The sequence below is a fragment of the Drosophila innubila genome, chromosome X (genome assembly GCF_004354385.1).
Source record: "Drosophila innubila isolate TH190305 chromosome X, UK_Dinn_1.0, whole genome shotgun sequence".
Classification (NCBI taxonomy): Eukaryota; Metazoa; Arthropoda; class Insecta; order Diptera; family Drosophilidae; genus Drosophila; species Drosophila innubila.
The window spans coordinates 34,942,785-34,958,635 of record NC_047626.1 but is presented as its reverse complement, the minus strand read 5'-3'; positions in this window follow the sequence as shown (position 1 = coordinate 34,958,635).

The window sequence follows — 15,851 nt, the reverse complement described above, 5'->3', positions numbered from 1 at the left end:
CCATGAAAATGGGCAAAAAATGGTATAATGTGTTTGGCAGAATGTATATAACAGGCAGAAGGGCGCATGGCAGACCCCCCCCAAAATATATATATTCTTGATCAGGATCAACAGAAGAGTCGATTGAGCCATGGCCGTCTGTCTGTCCGTCCGTCCGTCTGTTTGAACGCGTCGATTTCAGAGACCATAAAAGCTAGTGACTTCAAACTTGGTATGAAGGTATCTGGATACCAATGGCATATCAAGTTTTGTTTTTATTTTTGGATCGGACCACTATATCATATAGCTGCCATAGGAACAATACATCGAAAATGTAGTTTAGTTTGAAAAAAATGTTTTTTTGTTGAGATATCGGAACCAAACTTATAGAATATGCATCTGTTCTGCTGCAATAGAGACGCTCAATCGAAAATTAAGTCTTAGTATGAAAAAAGTTTTTTTTTTAAGAAATATCTTAACCAAACTGATAGAATATGCATTAAACTTAGATTTGTACATCCTGACCGAAGTTCGTTTAAATCGGCCCACTATCTCATATAGCTGTCATAGGACCAATCGGTAGAAAAGTCTTAGTTTGAAAAAGTTTTTTGTGTTTTGAGATATCTTAACCAAACTGATAGAATATGCATTAATGTTGGTTTTCTACATTCTGACCAGATTAAGTCCAAATGGGTTCAGGGTATCCTACTGTCGAGCGTGCTCGACTATAGCAGCACTTCAGCGCGAGCGAAGCAAGCAGGTTGATGAGGCCCCTTGGCCTCTTTATTATTAAAGAAAACATTTTTTTATAAATTGAAAGAAATTCAACAAATAAATTTACATATTTTATTATCTGTCTGCATTAATGATATTTATAATATAATGTCAAAAAAAGGCAATTGCAAAAATTGCTGATATCCCACAATAAACAACCTCTACACGAGGTAAAAGTCTAGTGACGAAAGCATATTCCAGCCCCAAAATTTTTAATATCCAATTTTGTGACGAAAAAATAAAGATTAATATCAAAATTTTAAATAATTATATAAATTAATAAAAAAAAAACACGAAAATTGACATCCGGAACTGAAAAAAAAAATTATTTAGTTCGTGGTAGCTCGCCTTTACTGCGCACAGTGCAGAATATCAATTTTCGTGTTTATTTTTAAATTATTTATATTATTTTTTACAATTTTTGTATTAAACTTTATTTTTTTCGTCACTAATTGGATATCAGAGTGGGTTCGACTGTAGTCCTTTCATACATCACCGCGAGCGAAGCGAGTCTGGGGTAGGCGAGCGTAGCGGGCAGGGGGCGGAGCCCCCTTGTTTTATTTCAATTACATCTGCTAAGTTAGCTGTTGTCGAGTCTTTTTTTCTTAGTGCTTCTAAAGATTTTGCAGCTTTAACTTATTGAAGAGCTGTTTTAGCCTCTATTACATCCTTAGCTTTAAGAGCAATTTTTTCAGAAGGATATAAATGTAGCATTCCTATATTTAACTGCACTCATTCAATAAGGTTAATTTTTCGTTTAAAATACCTTATCTTGTATGTGCTAAGGTCGTAGCAAACTCTTGATCGGATTGTTGTCGGATGTTTTGTGTTAGCTCATCGTAGGAAAATAGCTGTGTCTAGAAATTTATACCATAAAGGCCACAAAAACGTTTTTCATATCGTTGTTTAGAAGTATTAACAAAAGGAGATGGCGCATTTTTTGGATCTAGTGGCAATAAATCTCCAAATAATAAAATATTTATTCTTTCAAACCAGCCATCAGGATGTTCTAAGGTATCAAATATTTCTGATAGACGTAAATGTATATATTGTAAAGTCACATTGGAGACCACTGATATTTCATCAATTATAAAAGGACATCCACTTTTCAGGTTTTCTCGCATTATTTTTAATTAAGCACTATTTAATGCTTTATACTTGGCTATACCTCCATGTTCCACTATACGGTGGAAGCATTAAAACTTCCCATCCGAGCTCCCTAAGTTTGTTGCGCGTCATTATAGATGTGTGTGATCTACCGTTGTCCTGGTGAAAGACAATTCCTTTTCTATTGGCCAATTCTGGTCGCTTTTTGTTAATTGCCTTCTTCAAAAGGTCTAATTGTTGAAATAGAGGTCTGAGTTGAGGGTTTGTCCATATGGAAACAGCTCATGGTAGATGATCCCCTTCCAATCCCACCAAAGGCACAGCAAAGGCTTCCTGGCAGTAAGTTCTGGTTTGGATACCGTTTGAGCTGATTCACCGCGTCTTGACCAGGATCGTTTTCTAACAACATTCTCGTACGTGACCCATTTTTCATCACCAGTCACCATCCGCTTAAGAAATGGGTCGATTTCATTACGTTTGGACAAGAATTCGCAGAGGGATATTCGGTCCAGTATGTTCTTTTCTGATAACTCGTGAGGCACCCATACGTCTAGCTTCTTACTGAATCCAGCTTTTTGTAAATGGCTTAAAACTGTGTTGTGGTCAATGTTAAGCTCTTGGGCGATGCTGCGGCTGCTGATATGCCGGTCTGCTTCAATTAGCTCCACGATCTTATCAGAATTTTCGACGAAGGGTCTACCAACTCTAGGTGCATCTTTAACGTCGAAATTTCCGGAACGGAATTTTCGAAACCAAAATTGTGCATTACAAGTCGATACAGTATCGGGGCCATAAACATCGTTCACAACTTCAGTCGCCTTGCTTGCATTTTCGCCTTTATCAAAAAGAAATTGCAAAATATAGCAAATTTTTTCTTTGTTGATCTCCATGCTTAACAAAATTTATCTCACAATAGAATCGACCCACCAAAAAACTTACTACACTGCGTTTTAAAGGAGAAGCCCACCTTTCTAAAAAGCCCAAGTTTAAATCAATGTGACCAATAGTTTACAAATTAGAGCACACCAAAGCTGACACACAAAAAAATAATGGATTACTTTTTCCCCAACCTAATATGAATTGCTAAGCCATTTATTTTTCGAGCTGCGATTCCAGTTGCTCCAGCAACAATGACTTGTTCACCAAGATTATTAGTAATATACTTTCTCAACATATTCATTAAAAACGATTTTCCTGTTCCTCCAACTCCAGAAACGAATTTACGTAAAACATTATTTGGAGGTAGCCGAGGATTTTTCAATGTTTTCTTTTCTAATTTTGTTTTCCATGCACTACAATAGTTACCTACTGTATGTATAACTTCATCAAATATTCTTCGTTGATCTGAATTAAGCTGAGCAATCTGATCAGAAATAGATAGACTCTCTTCATTTAAGGCTAGATTGTCCATGTCGTTTAGCAAATTTTCAAATAATATTTCAAATCCGACAATATTCTCACACTCATTATCTTCAGGGCTTATACTCGGATTTTCCATTTTAATAGACACTCTTGCTAACTCACTTTCAAATTTTTCGCTTATTTTTAACAATTCATCCAATTTTTCATGATATCGCATTGCATCAAACAAATCATCTTTACAATTTGCAACACTTCAAAATAATTTTCTAAGCCACACTTAAGATCTTCAATAATACGCCAAGGTTTAAATAAGAGTAAAAGCCCGTAATAATAGTTTTCTGGTTGCATTTTTCTGTTTGTTTTAAAGTGGTTTATTAAATATGGCGTTTTACGTTTACGTAAGTAACCACCTTCATAGGGATACCAAATAACATTTTTTGCAGTTGGCTTTACTTTCACAATATTGAAATAACTCGTAAAATCGTATAAGTTCATTTTTTCTTAATCAATAAGACGATTGGGATAATGCTCGTCGACCCAGTTTGGAAAAAATATATCAGTATCTTCGTCCTGCATTTTATTTAGCTCACTTCTTGGCTTAACTCTTCGACTTCTTTCCGGGCGTATATCTATCATTCTTATAACTGTATTTTTATCAGTTCCAAATAAGGGCAGCTGCAGCAATGTATCAGCTGCCTCAAGGGCTCCACATTCCCTGTTTGTCAATGAACGCATTGCAAATCTCCACAAATTACTAGCAACAGATTTATTTTCAAAAAAAATCTCTAAAATCATCTGTTGCAAATGACTTCTCAGGCTTAGTTTGATATTTACAAACTTACGTGCTTAGTGAGCCAGACTTTTCGCCTTCACATTGAATATCCATGTTTCCACACCTAGCAAGCAAAACTGGTACATTATAATCATTAATATTTTTCTCTGCTTCATTCCTTGGTAAATCTTACAATCGACCTAGAATTGATTTTGCAACGCTATGCATAACTAAACAATCTCCAGTTTATCTTGGAAAGCTAAATCGGCATATGCTTGTTGATTTTCCGTTGTTATTTTTTTATGTCGCATGCAACATTGGTTGTGCTTATGTGATTGATATTTGCAAACACGATCATAAAGTGTTGGGAAAGTTTCACTTGGCGGAAGCCGACATGCAGCGCCGTTGCGACGAAAAGTTGCTCCCGGGGCAAAGATTTTGTCGGCACCCCCTCCACCCCCTACAATTTCTTTTTAGCAACACATTTTTTAAGCAAATAAACAAAACAAAGATAATTCCTTTAAAACCATATTAAATTGACAACTCTAGTATTAAAAATGTTTACTAAAATTAATTAAATGTTACTACAATATTAACTTATAGCTTGATAATTAGCTAGTTAGCAGTTTGAACACTTTTATCTCCGAGACTATTCGAGTTAGAGGACCCAAATTGGGTGACAATACTCTTAGGATGTTGACCTATCGAAAGATAATTTTAAAATTTGGCCAGACCCACGTCAGCCCATATTTTTTTTTTAGTTAAATCAAATATTTTAGACTTCTTCGACTTTTAAAATGCTGAGTCGTTGCCATTTTATCCGCATATTGTCTGAATTTAACAATAACATCCTGAATACATACTTTAAAATACATGATAAAATAAAGAAATTTAAACTTTAATTTTATAATGGTTTGTTATTTGTAAAATTGTAAAATTGATTTAAGGTCCCCCAAATTGGGGTATTAATTGTTAGCTTTTACGAAAGCAAAATTATAAATTATTTTACCCATATTTGGAGATATTCGATTGACCACAAAAAAAAACCTCTACACGAGGTAAAAGTCTAGTGACAAAAACAATTTCCAACCCAAAGATTTCTGAAATCCAATTTTGTGACGAACAAAATTCAGTTAAATCTAAAAATTTAAAAAAAAAATATACACTAATAAAAAAAAAGCGGGATTTAGCGATTTCCCGTAGAAATCTTAGAACAAACATCCCCATCATTACATTTAAGCTTCTTTAGCGCTTTGATGCAACAGACAAACAGACACACAAACTGACTTTTCATTTCATTTTGGGAAGTCCACTAAAATTTTCAAATTTATTTATCTATTGAACCAGTTATCGGATTTGGGTCATCGAGGTATCAATCGAATAAGTAGAATTTTTAAAAAATAAAAACTTTACCAAAAGGCCCCAACAGCCCCAATAGCTGCAATCACTTAAATTTTTTCCCTCCCACTTACACCCCCTTATCACATAAACCACTTGAGTTAGCAAAAGTTTTAGTACGCAATTTTGTTAGTTAGGACTTAACCTTTCGATGGGTATATACTCGATCTGATCGAATAGTCGTAGCAAATTTTCCATATTAGCAGTATATATTGTTAGTCGCCTTTCGCACCCTTCGTGATGATTTCGTCACTAACGCGAACTGCCGTCCGCAGTGATAGCAAACGGAGACTGCTAAGTTATCTTGTCCAATTGATGATCGTAAGTGGTTCAATTTTATTTGAAGTTTGCTAAATAAACGATGTGCCAATGCTGATGTGATGTGAAGGATGTGATGTGAATCGTTAAAAAATCGTTGTCAAATTCATTGTATGCTTTTCAAGTTCACTGTCCAATTTGGATTTAGTGTTAAGGTCCTGTTTATTAATTCAAATTATCAGAAACAATAAAAAGTGCCTCAAATCTCAAATTTAGTTGCTAAATGATGGGGTCGATTGATTCTAAAAATTGAATTCGAAATGTAGCAGTTTCTGGTATGTTTTTGCTCTCATCTGCAGCCACATATCAAAATTGTTTTCGCACTTTTCGTTGTCTGATTTAATTAATTTCAGGCTCAACCCCTCAAATTTTTTCAAAGTTCAAACTCTTTTTGAAATAACGGCGTCCCTTATATCTTAGCGCCCGGGGCGGTTGCCCCCCATGCCCCCTCCCTCGAAACGGCGCTGCCGACATGTTATGTATTTTAATAAAGGCAGCCACCTCCTCCTGACTTGACTTGTCAATAACAGGTGAATTTTTAACCCAAAGTAGTGTATGAAAATGTTGCAAACCTCTTGACTGATACTCAAGACGCCAAGCATAATGTTCTATTTCTCCAATAGGCTTTTTTTTGGACAGTAAACATTTTAATACCGCCTTAAAATTCATATTCATAAAGAGTGAGACACTGACATGATCAGCAGCAATAAGACTGGAAATTGTTCTTGATTTTTTATTTGAAATGTTGTTTCTTGTGCATAAAAAATCGTGAAGATCGTCCCAATGATATTCGCTAGGACTAAGCGTTAAAAAAAATGTTGCGGGTCCATTATTGTCAGTCATACAATCTAAATCATTTAATCTTGTAATATTGTTGATAAATTACAATTTATTTCTTTATTGTCTTCAATCACTCTCAGAAAGTTATTTTTATTTAAATTTTTCGTAGACGATGTTACAGTAAGCTTATGGAATATGGCCGCACTGAGTTGTCTTATATTTCTTTGTTTAGCAAATAGAATAGGTATTGCTGATTTAATCGAAATCTTCTAATAATATTTTTGAATTTTAAAATCCATTTTATTACCCCTCCTGGCTTTAATTGAACTCCTCTTTGCTGGCCTTGACGATTTCAACCGCTACAGAAAATATCAGGGAAACATTTCAGGTCCAAATTCTCAACTCGATTATCAATGCAATCATCAATTACTTTTAAAACTTGATATACTGTGGCAGGCTCAGCACAAGTTTTTCTTTCTATAATGGAATATATCGTCAATTTTTTCATAAAAATCATCTAAAGTATTTTTTTGTGTAAGCATTGCCTTATCGGTAGGAACATCTACTTCCAAAACATGCTCATCATTGATATTTTTAAAATCGGTATTAATATTTGCTAATACACGGTTGTCATTTGCCAAATCATTTAAATTTTTATCATCCCTGCAAGCATTTGGAAGTTCATTTTTACAATAATCACCTTTTTGGAGTTGTTGAAATGATTAGAAAAAGATTCCTTTATGAGCGGCTCGAAAAAGATTACAAAATAAGTCGTTAACCAAATTGACAGCGGATTTTATATCTGGCAAACTGAAAAATAGAAAGCTCCACTGCACCACAGCGCAACTTCAAGTTATCGATGATTTGCAATACTTTCAACAATTTTCTTTCACCGCTATAAACGATATTGTTAATTTTGATGAAAAGGTATAGAAAGAAGACGATCAACTGAATCAATTTGTAAGTACATATATACAGTATCATCTGGATCATCTTTCAATTTGGCTATAAATTATACAAATTTTGAGAAACAATTCATAGGAAAACAGGTTTAAAAGGACCCATCCAATTTATTAGAGCTTCCATTAGAAAAGTATTTTCTGACGAATTTGCTACTTCTTATAGTTGGAAGGGGACCCGTTCTTAATCAAGCGATAAAAAGTGCATCCTCACCACAATTATTAAAAGTAAGAATTTATTTATGATATTGAGACAGTAATTTAATTATTTTTCTTCTCTTAGATATTTGGCCACACAAAATATAATTGCACGGACAAGGACATGAACGCAGTTCTACAAAAGTCTTTTGTGCACGCTAAAGATCGAGTAACAAAAAGAAAACGCGTGAAATAATTGTATTTATTTTGATAAAAATTATTAAATTTTGAATAGCTCAATTACTGGTCGGCATACTTATTTTAATAACATTTAAAGTTTAATCTATCCATAAATTAAACCTTTTTTGTTTTGATTTAATGATTGTTAGAAAATTGCCAGAAATTACTATTTCGTATGAAATGGAGGAAAAGGGGTTAAAGTAGTAATTTGTAGCAATTTTCAAACAATCAAGAAAACAAAACAAAAAAGGTTTAATTTATGGATAGATTTAACATTAAATGTTATCAAAATAAATATGTCACTCAGTGTATTTAAAAATATGTACATACGTTATTATTTATGTTAAATAATTTGTAAAAAATGTGCATTTTTTGTTTTTATTTACTTATTTTTGGTTTACTGTACATAGTTCATAACATATCTACTTACATATATACATTATTTATTAAGGTAAGTATTTTGTAAAATTTGTACAGATGTATATAGCATATCAATTATGAATGGATATGAGATTATTTATGTAATTCGTTATACATTAATACGAGTATATGCCAACCTTATAAAAAAATAAATATTATTTTCAATTGAATATTTCTTCTATTTTGGATCGCATTTGATTTGAAATATGATTCGAAAAAAAGTCGCATATTATTGGAAATATTACTCCAAAGCGAGCGAAATTCGATTGAAATATTACTCGAAAAAGAGTCGTTTATTGTTAGAAAATCGAGCTACAAAAGACTCTTCTACAACTGTCGCGGTTAACCTAACGATTTTTTCCGACAACAATAACATTTATGATCAGAAAAACACCGCAGTTATGCTTATTTTGATCAGAAAGGGACTCGAAAAAGACTCAAATTTGTTCAGAAATTTTATAAAATGCTGGCAGGGATATATGCAGTCTACATTAACACTATCTAGAAGGGCTTCTGCATTATAGGAAAGCGAAATATCTGAATACAGTGAATAATTATCTTTTAGCCATTTCAGCGCTTCAAATATTTTTTGAACATAAACTAGTGATTGCCATACATTTCTAGTTTTGTTTGGAATGCCTCTTACTATAACCGTTATATCTTGGTTATTAAAATTAGCTTCTTTTGGACTCGGAAGCTTTTTCAAACTCTTTTCGGGAGGTAATGGTAAATGGAAAGCTCGTCCCTTTATTTTCTTAATAACCTCTGAGCTTGGTCGTTGCTTATTATGTCCACCCATAACAGTGTCCATTCGAGAAATGCTTTTGCTCGTTGAATTAATAATTTTTCGAACTCATTTAAGCAAGAAATGCATTCTGGCACTGAATTAAATTGTAATTTATTAAGTAAGCACGTTAAAGGTAATGAGTCATTCTTAAGTTTCAAAAGGCAAAATTGACATATGCGCATATTATTGAAAAAAGTTACATTTTCATCTTCACAATAATAAACTAAATTTTGGAAATGTGATTTATCCCACAAATTGTCGGGTATTTCTATTAACCTATCTGCAGAGCAAAAGGCTAAGAATGAAACGCATGAGAATATTGGCCACGTTGTTCGGCATTCATTTTTTTTAAGTTCTTAAAACGCATGTAAATACTCATCCCATATTTCACCTTCGTGACTAAAGGCAAATGAGTCTACCAAAAAGCTATTGGTATTAAAAATTAATTTTGTCAGCTGTATCACTGCGGACGGCAGTTCATGCTAGTGATGAAAGCAGCACGAAGAGTGCAAAAGGCGACAAGCAATATATACAGCTAATATTGACAATTTGCTACGCCTGTCCGATCACATCTAGTTATATACAGTTTGGAAGGTCTAGTCCAAACTAACGAAATGGCGTGGTAAAACCTTTTCTAATTCACCTGGATTATGTGATAAGGGGGTGTAAGTGGGAGGGGAAAAATTTTAATGATTGCCGCTAATAAGGCCGTTGGAGCCTTTTAGCCTGTTAACATTTTTTATTTTTTAAAAATTTGAATTCAAAATATGCGTCGATTGAAACTTCGATCACACGAATCCGACAACAAGTTCAACAACGCTTTCCATATTTTCGCAAAATTTTGAAATTTAATAGAAATTGCTTTCGTTACTAGACTTTTACCTCGTGCAGAGGTATTTTTTGTGGGATATTAGAACTTTTTGCACTTGCATTAGATTTTGACATTGTAACTTTATCATTAATGCAGGCAGATAGTAAAATATATAAATTTATTTGTTGAATTCCTTTCATATTAAAATAAATGTTTTCTTTAATTATAAAGAAAACTAGGGTGCTCCGTCCCATGCTCGCTTCTCCCGCTTTGCTACAGTCGAGCATACTCTAGTTGGAGTTCGCCCGATCGGTCCTATGACAGCTATATGATATAGTAGTTCGATAACAACCAACTTGGGTCAGGATCTATAAGTCTAACTTAAATGCAGATTCTCTTAGTTTGGTTACGATATCTCGTAAAACAAAATAGTTTTTCATACTAAGACTCAATATTAGACCGATCGGTCCTATGAAAGCTATATGATATAGTGGTCCGATTTGAACCAACTTTGGTCAGGACATATTTGTTTGGTAAAGATTTCTCATAAAGCAGAAAGTTTTTCACAGTAAAACCTGATTTTCGCCCGATCGGTTCTATGACAGCTATATGATATGCTGGTCAAATTTGAACAAACTTTGGTCAGGATAAATAAAACCAAGTTAAATGCATATTGTATCAGTTTTGTTGAGATATCTCATAAAACCAAAAAGTTTTTCGTACTAAAACGTGATTTTCTACCAATAGAAACATGTGTATATGTGTAATATCTGCCAAGTCTCTCATCCAATATTTAGGTTTCATATACGAAACAAAGCAAAATTGTACGTATTACAACATATTAAATCGTATAAGAACCTACATAGGGCCTAGAACGACTAAATGTCATCAACATACACTTTGAACAATTGAGATACAACTTATTGGCCGAGCACCATAGTTGCATAGCGTTCAAATCGTCTTGCAGACGAATTTGAAGAAGGGGTCAGTGTATAAAAATATAAGCTTTACATCATCCACATACATTAAAATATAAGAATGGGATAGAATAGTGGGCAGATCATTAATGAACAGAGTAAAATATAAATGCCCCAAGTGACTACCTTAAGGTAGACCAGAAGTAACGTGAAACGAACTCGAAACGGTTGACCTAAGACACACTTTTTGGGTCCCACCTTTTAAGTAGGTGGAAACCCAACGTACAAAGGCGGGAGGGAAATCTATGCAATTAAGTTTGTAAAGTAAGAAGTCATAGTTCACAGAGTCAAAGGCTTTACTGAAGTCGGTAAATATGAAATCAGTTTGCTTTTTCTCTGAAAATGCATCATTTACCAAGGAGGTAAATTCAAGCAAGTTGGTCGTAGTGGACCGACCCTTAATAAAGCCGTGTTGTGCAGGGGAAATGATCGATTTACAGAGATGCTGCAAAGAAGAAACAAGGATTTTTTCAAATAATTTAGGAATGGCTGATAGCTTTGCAATGCCTCTGTAGTTCGAAATATCAGACTTACCACCTTTTTTGTGGAGGGGAATGATATAAGATTCTTTCCAAAGATGTGGAAAGATTGAAGATTCAAAGGAATGGACTAAAAAGCTTATGCAACGGAGCAGCTAAAGAAGAACAACATTCCTTAAGGAGACAACTAGGAATGTTGTCTGGCCCAGGAATGAAAGAAGATTTTAAAGAGCTAATAGAAGAGATTAAGGTGTTATAAAAAATAGAGGGATCAAACATAATGTTTGATTGAAAAATAGAATAAGGTTAAGATGAGTTGGAAATGGATACTGGAGAGTAGGTGGCTTGAAAAAAGCTAGCAAATAGTTCAGCGGCTGCAGATTTGTTGCTGGCATTATCTATCCCATAAAAAAAAGAGGAAGGTAAACTAGGGGGATTTACGCTTCAAGTTAACAAATTTGTAAAGTTGTTTAGGGTCACTGGAAAACTGTCTTTTGCATCGAGCTAGATAGTTCTCGTAGCATAGCGAGTTTTATTTGGCGAAGTCCGACTTGGCTACTGTGTACTTAGACCAGTCAAGACTTGAACCAGACTTTTTATATTTTTTAATATATTTAGATTTAATATTCTTTAAATAAGAAAGTCTAATAATTTGGAATGCACACATCTTAGAGTGTATTTAGGGTCTCATAGAAAGAACTAAGGGCAATATCGATGTCAGTAGCTTTCTCTAAAAAGCACCCGTCGGTAGCAAGGATAAGTTCATTAAGCAATGAATAATTTCCCTTGCGAAAACAACGACGAGGTGATTGCTGACATAATAGAGGTGGATTAAAAGGTTTTGAGATTGAGATAGAAATTTCTATAGTAGGGTGATGTAAATCTTCAGGGATACTTAATAGGGATACCCTAGAGACGGCAGTATTTGCGAAATCATTAATAAAAACCAGATCAAGAATTCGTTCTTTGTGATTTCTTATTGAATTCATTTGAAACAATGAGACATCAAGCAAGTTATCTAAAAAATTATCTTGGTTTAAGGGAACAAGGTAATTTGTGCTACTGAAAAATGACCAAGAAATTTCAGGCAAATTAGAATCACCCAGCACAATAAATAGGTCGTTGTCTTTGACTTGAAGATTAATTTCTTCAATACAGGTGAAATGTTGCAAGTAAACTGCAGGAGAAGCTTTTGGAGGGATATAAGAGCAGGTGATAAAAATTGATCGAGTTGAAAAAGTTACTTTGACAGCAACAATTTCAATATCAGTAGTCACATTAAAAGTAATGCGTTCTGACTGAAGTGCCGATTTAGTGGCAATAAGTACGCCACCACTTCGAGTCGTTCGATCATTTCTATATAAAAGATAATTATTTGACATAACTTCAGAATCAGATACTGTAGGATTTAATCAAGTTTCTGACAAAGCAATTATATCAGAATCAAAGGACATACTACTCAAATATAGATTTTTAAGCTTAGTAAGGAGGAATCTAACATTTTGATAATGAATACAGGCAAAATCGGGCCGCAGGTCTAGTTTTTTGAAGCCGTACTGGCGGGCTCATGTACGTTGGAGCTGTCGGCTGTAAGCGATACAGGCAAGGATTCACTACGCCTTTTTGGCTTAAACTCATGAACAATCATATGAGGTGGCCAAAATTTTGGATCACAAATGACAGCAAATGAGTCGTGGGGGACACTTATTTTAAAAGATGCTATTTCACGGGCCGTAGCCAAATTAAATTTAGTGATTGAGACATTGGCAGAGACTTTGCTAGAAATGTATGCCTCCACATTTTCACAAGTAGTGTCCGAGGATAACCTAGACACAAATACTTGCTTACGAGGAGCAACAACATTTAAAATAGGGATCTCAGATGAAGGGGCAACTACGTTATCAGTTCTATTGCTAGGCGCTGCAGTTCGAGGAGTTCTATCCTTTCGACTAGATCCAGCCCGCACCGAAGACACGATGACTTGGGCTGATTCAGTTTTGTGAGTGATAGAATCACCTGCAGAAGGTGTAGGATATTTGAATAGGTTAACAATACCCGGAGAGGCCGATAAAGACAAAGTTGGCAAAGCGTCTTGATAGGGACGAGATGCTCATGGAGTCACGGGAAGCTGAGTAACCGGTATATTAGGGGGAACTGCTAAAAATTGAGAATCAGGTGGTGAGTTAAATTTATATTGGCTAAGCAACTCCAGACTAGAGTCAAAATCACTCGAAAGAAGCTTAGCCATTTTATTAAGTTTTGAGAATTGGTTTCTCACAGAGCTATACATTTTTGAAAAATCAATTTGTATGTCGATGCATACTGGACAAGACCATTTCACTGCACCACATTCCTTTTTAGAAACGGCAATGATCTTATCACTTTCTCGACCTGTAAGACCAGCACAATTTGCATGCATGATATTCTCACACAACCAACAATAAATAAATCTCGGTTGCTCAGAATCATCAGCACACTTGATATTGCAGTTTTTGCAGCACGACATATTTCCAACAGGGGTTAAACAGATACTTAATAGGCAGAATAGGCAGAATTGCGTGCGTAAATAGACCGGGAGGCACTTAAATGAAGCTCTAAACAAGAGAGCAAAACACAAAAACAATTTGTTTGTGAGAGCGCGCTGCTAAAGAAAAACGAAATGCAACAGCGAACACACACACAAACAAATGTATTAAGAGGTGCGAAGAGCCGAAACTGAGATAAGGAGATGTAAACAAAAACAAAAACAATCGCTGTGCTTACAATAACAACAAACTTGTGTGAGCGAGGTGTAAAGCAAAAGCCGAAATATACAAACAAACACACGCAAAAGAAATGTAATTATTTAAGGGAAACTGCAAAACTAAGTTTAGCAAAAATAAAATGCTATATATTAGGACCAAAATGCACAAATGATTACATCTTACACAGCAAGTCGATAGCTTGTTCACTTATACACAATTGCAGATCTAAAATATAAAAACGGTGTATTCACAGAAACGGATGAAAATTTAAGAGCCAAATAAAACACGTCTGAGTCGCTCAAACAAAGAACTCTTAAACCGGTTGACTTCGAAAAAGTTTTAGTATGCCATTTTGCAAGTTAGGACTAAGCCTTTCGATCGGTGTATAACTGCCGTCCGCAGTGATACCTGTGCGAAATTATCGTCTTAACAATATTACATATTTCTCATTTTCAAAAGCATTTTCTACTTTTCCGTCTGAGTTTAAAGTCAAAGTTGTTTTTAGCTGTAAAGGATTATACGATGCAATTGGAAAATATGCTTTCGAGTGTCGTGTATGCAATGGTGGACCAAACAATAAAGAAAACTCTGGATCGGAAATGGAATCAATTTTTATTTAAATAGTCGTAAATTTTTCTCTTAGTATGCATACATTTGTACAAAACGAATTTATTTTCGTATTTCTATGATGGAAAATTTTTGAAATATTTTTTTCAACCTCAACTCTATAACTATTTTTACATGTTTTTATCATATTATTTACCAAATCATAAATATTACCAATTAATTGAAACAAATTACGAAGACTTATGAAGTCGGAATCCTTTTCTTCAGTTAAACTCATATTATAAACATTTTTCATATTTCTTTTTGGTTTAGTAGTCAGTTTATTGCGTTTATTTGTTCGATTTTTTAAAATGTCAGAGTTTTTCCTTTTATTAACACGTTTTCTTACAGCTTGATCTGCGAGTCTTAGAAAACATTGATCTTCTGCCTCTGTGTTCCGATTTAATTCTGCTCTTTTTGCTTGTCTATTGAGTTTTTAAATTTTGTGGTTTTCTGTTTCCATTTCTCTGTTTGATATAGCCCATTGAGCTTCTTTTTCAATTCGTTTACGTTTCTCTTCTTCAGACTCTAAGGCTCTATTTTTTGCATGTTTTCCATTCGCTTAACCCAAATAAAAAAAACGGCATTTGGCAATTCGTCGCAAGTTAATTTAAATCGTTTAACTTATTTTAGTACTGAACTATGTGCAATGTACACATCATTAGAAAGGTAAAAGAGTGCTCTTATTAATTATAAACAGAAATTCGAAGAAAAAAATTACTTTTTTTCGGTAAATTTACGCTTTTTATTTTCTTGTTACCATATGGTTACGCTGGGAAGTACAGGTTACAGGTTTTTTCTATACATTTTAATCGCGTTTCGGAGCTGTTTTGTTCATAAGTATGATCGTTCCTATGGCAGCTATATGATATAGTAAGCCGATTTGAACTAAATTTGGTCAGGATTTATAAAACCAACTTAAATGCATATTCTGTGAGTTTGGTTGAGATATCTCAGAAAACAAAAAAGTTTTCCATACCAAAGGTGAATTTGACCCCGATTGTTCCTATGACAGCTATATGATATAGTGCACCGATTTGAACCAAATTTGGTCATATATATCAAGGACCAAATTTTTTTTTAATTTGAATCTGTATAAATATAAATATCTTTTCCAACTGACTGACTTAGCATTGTACAGCCAAGACGGTTTGACGTACGACCTTGAAAATTGGCCACAATAGCGTTTCTTAAAAATTT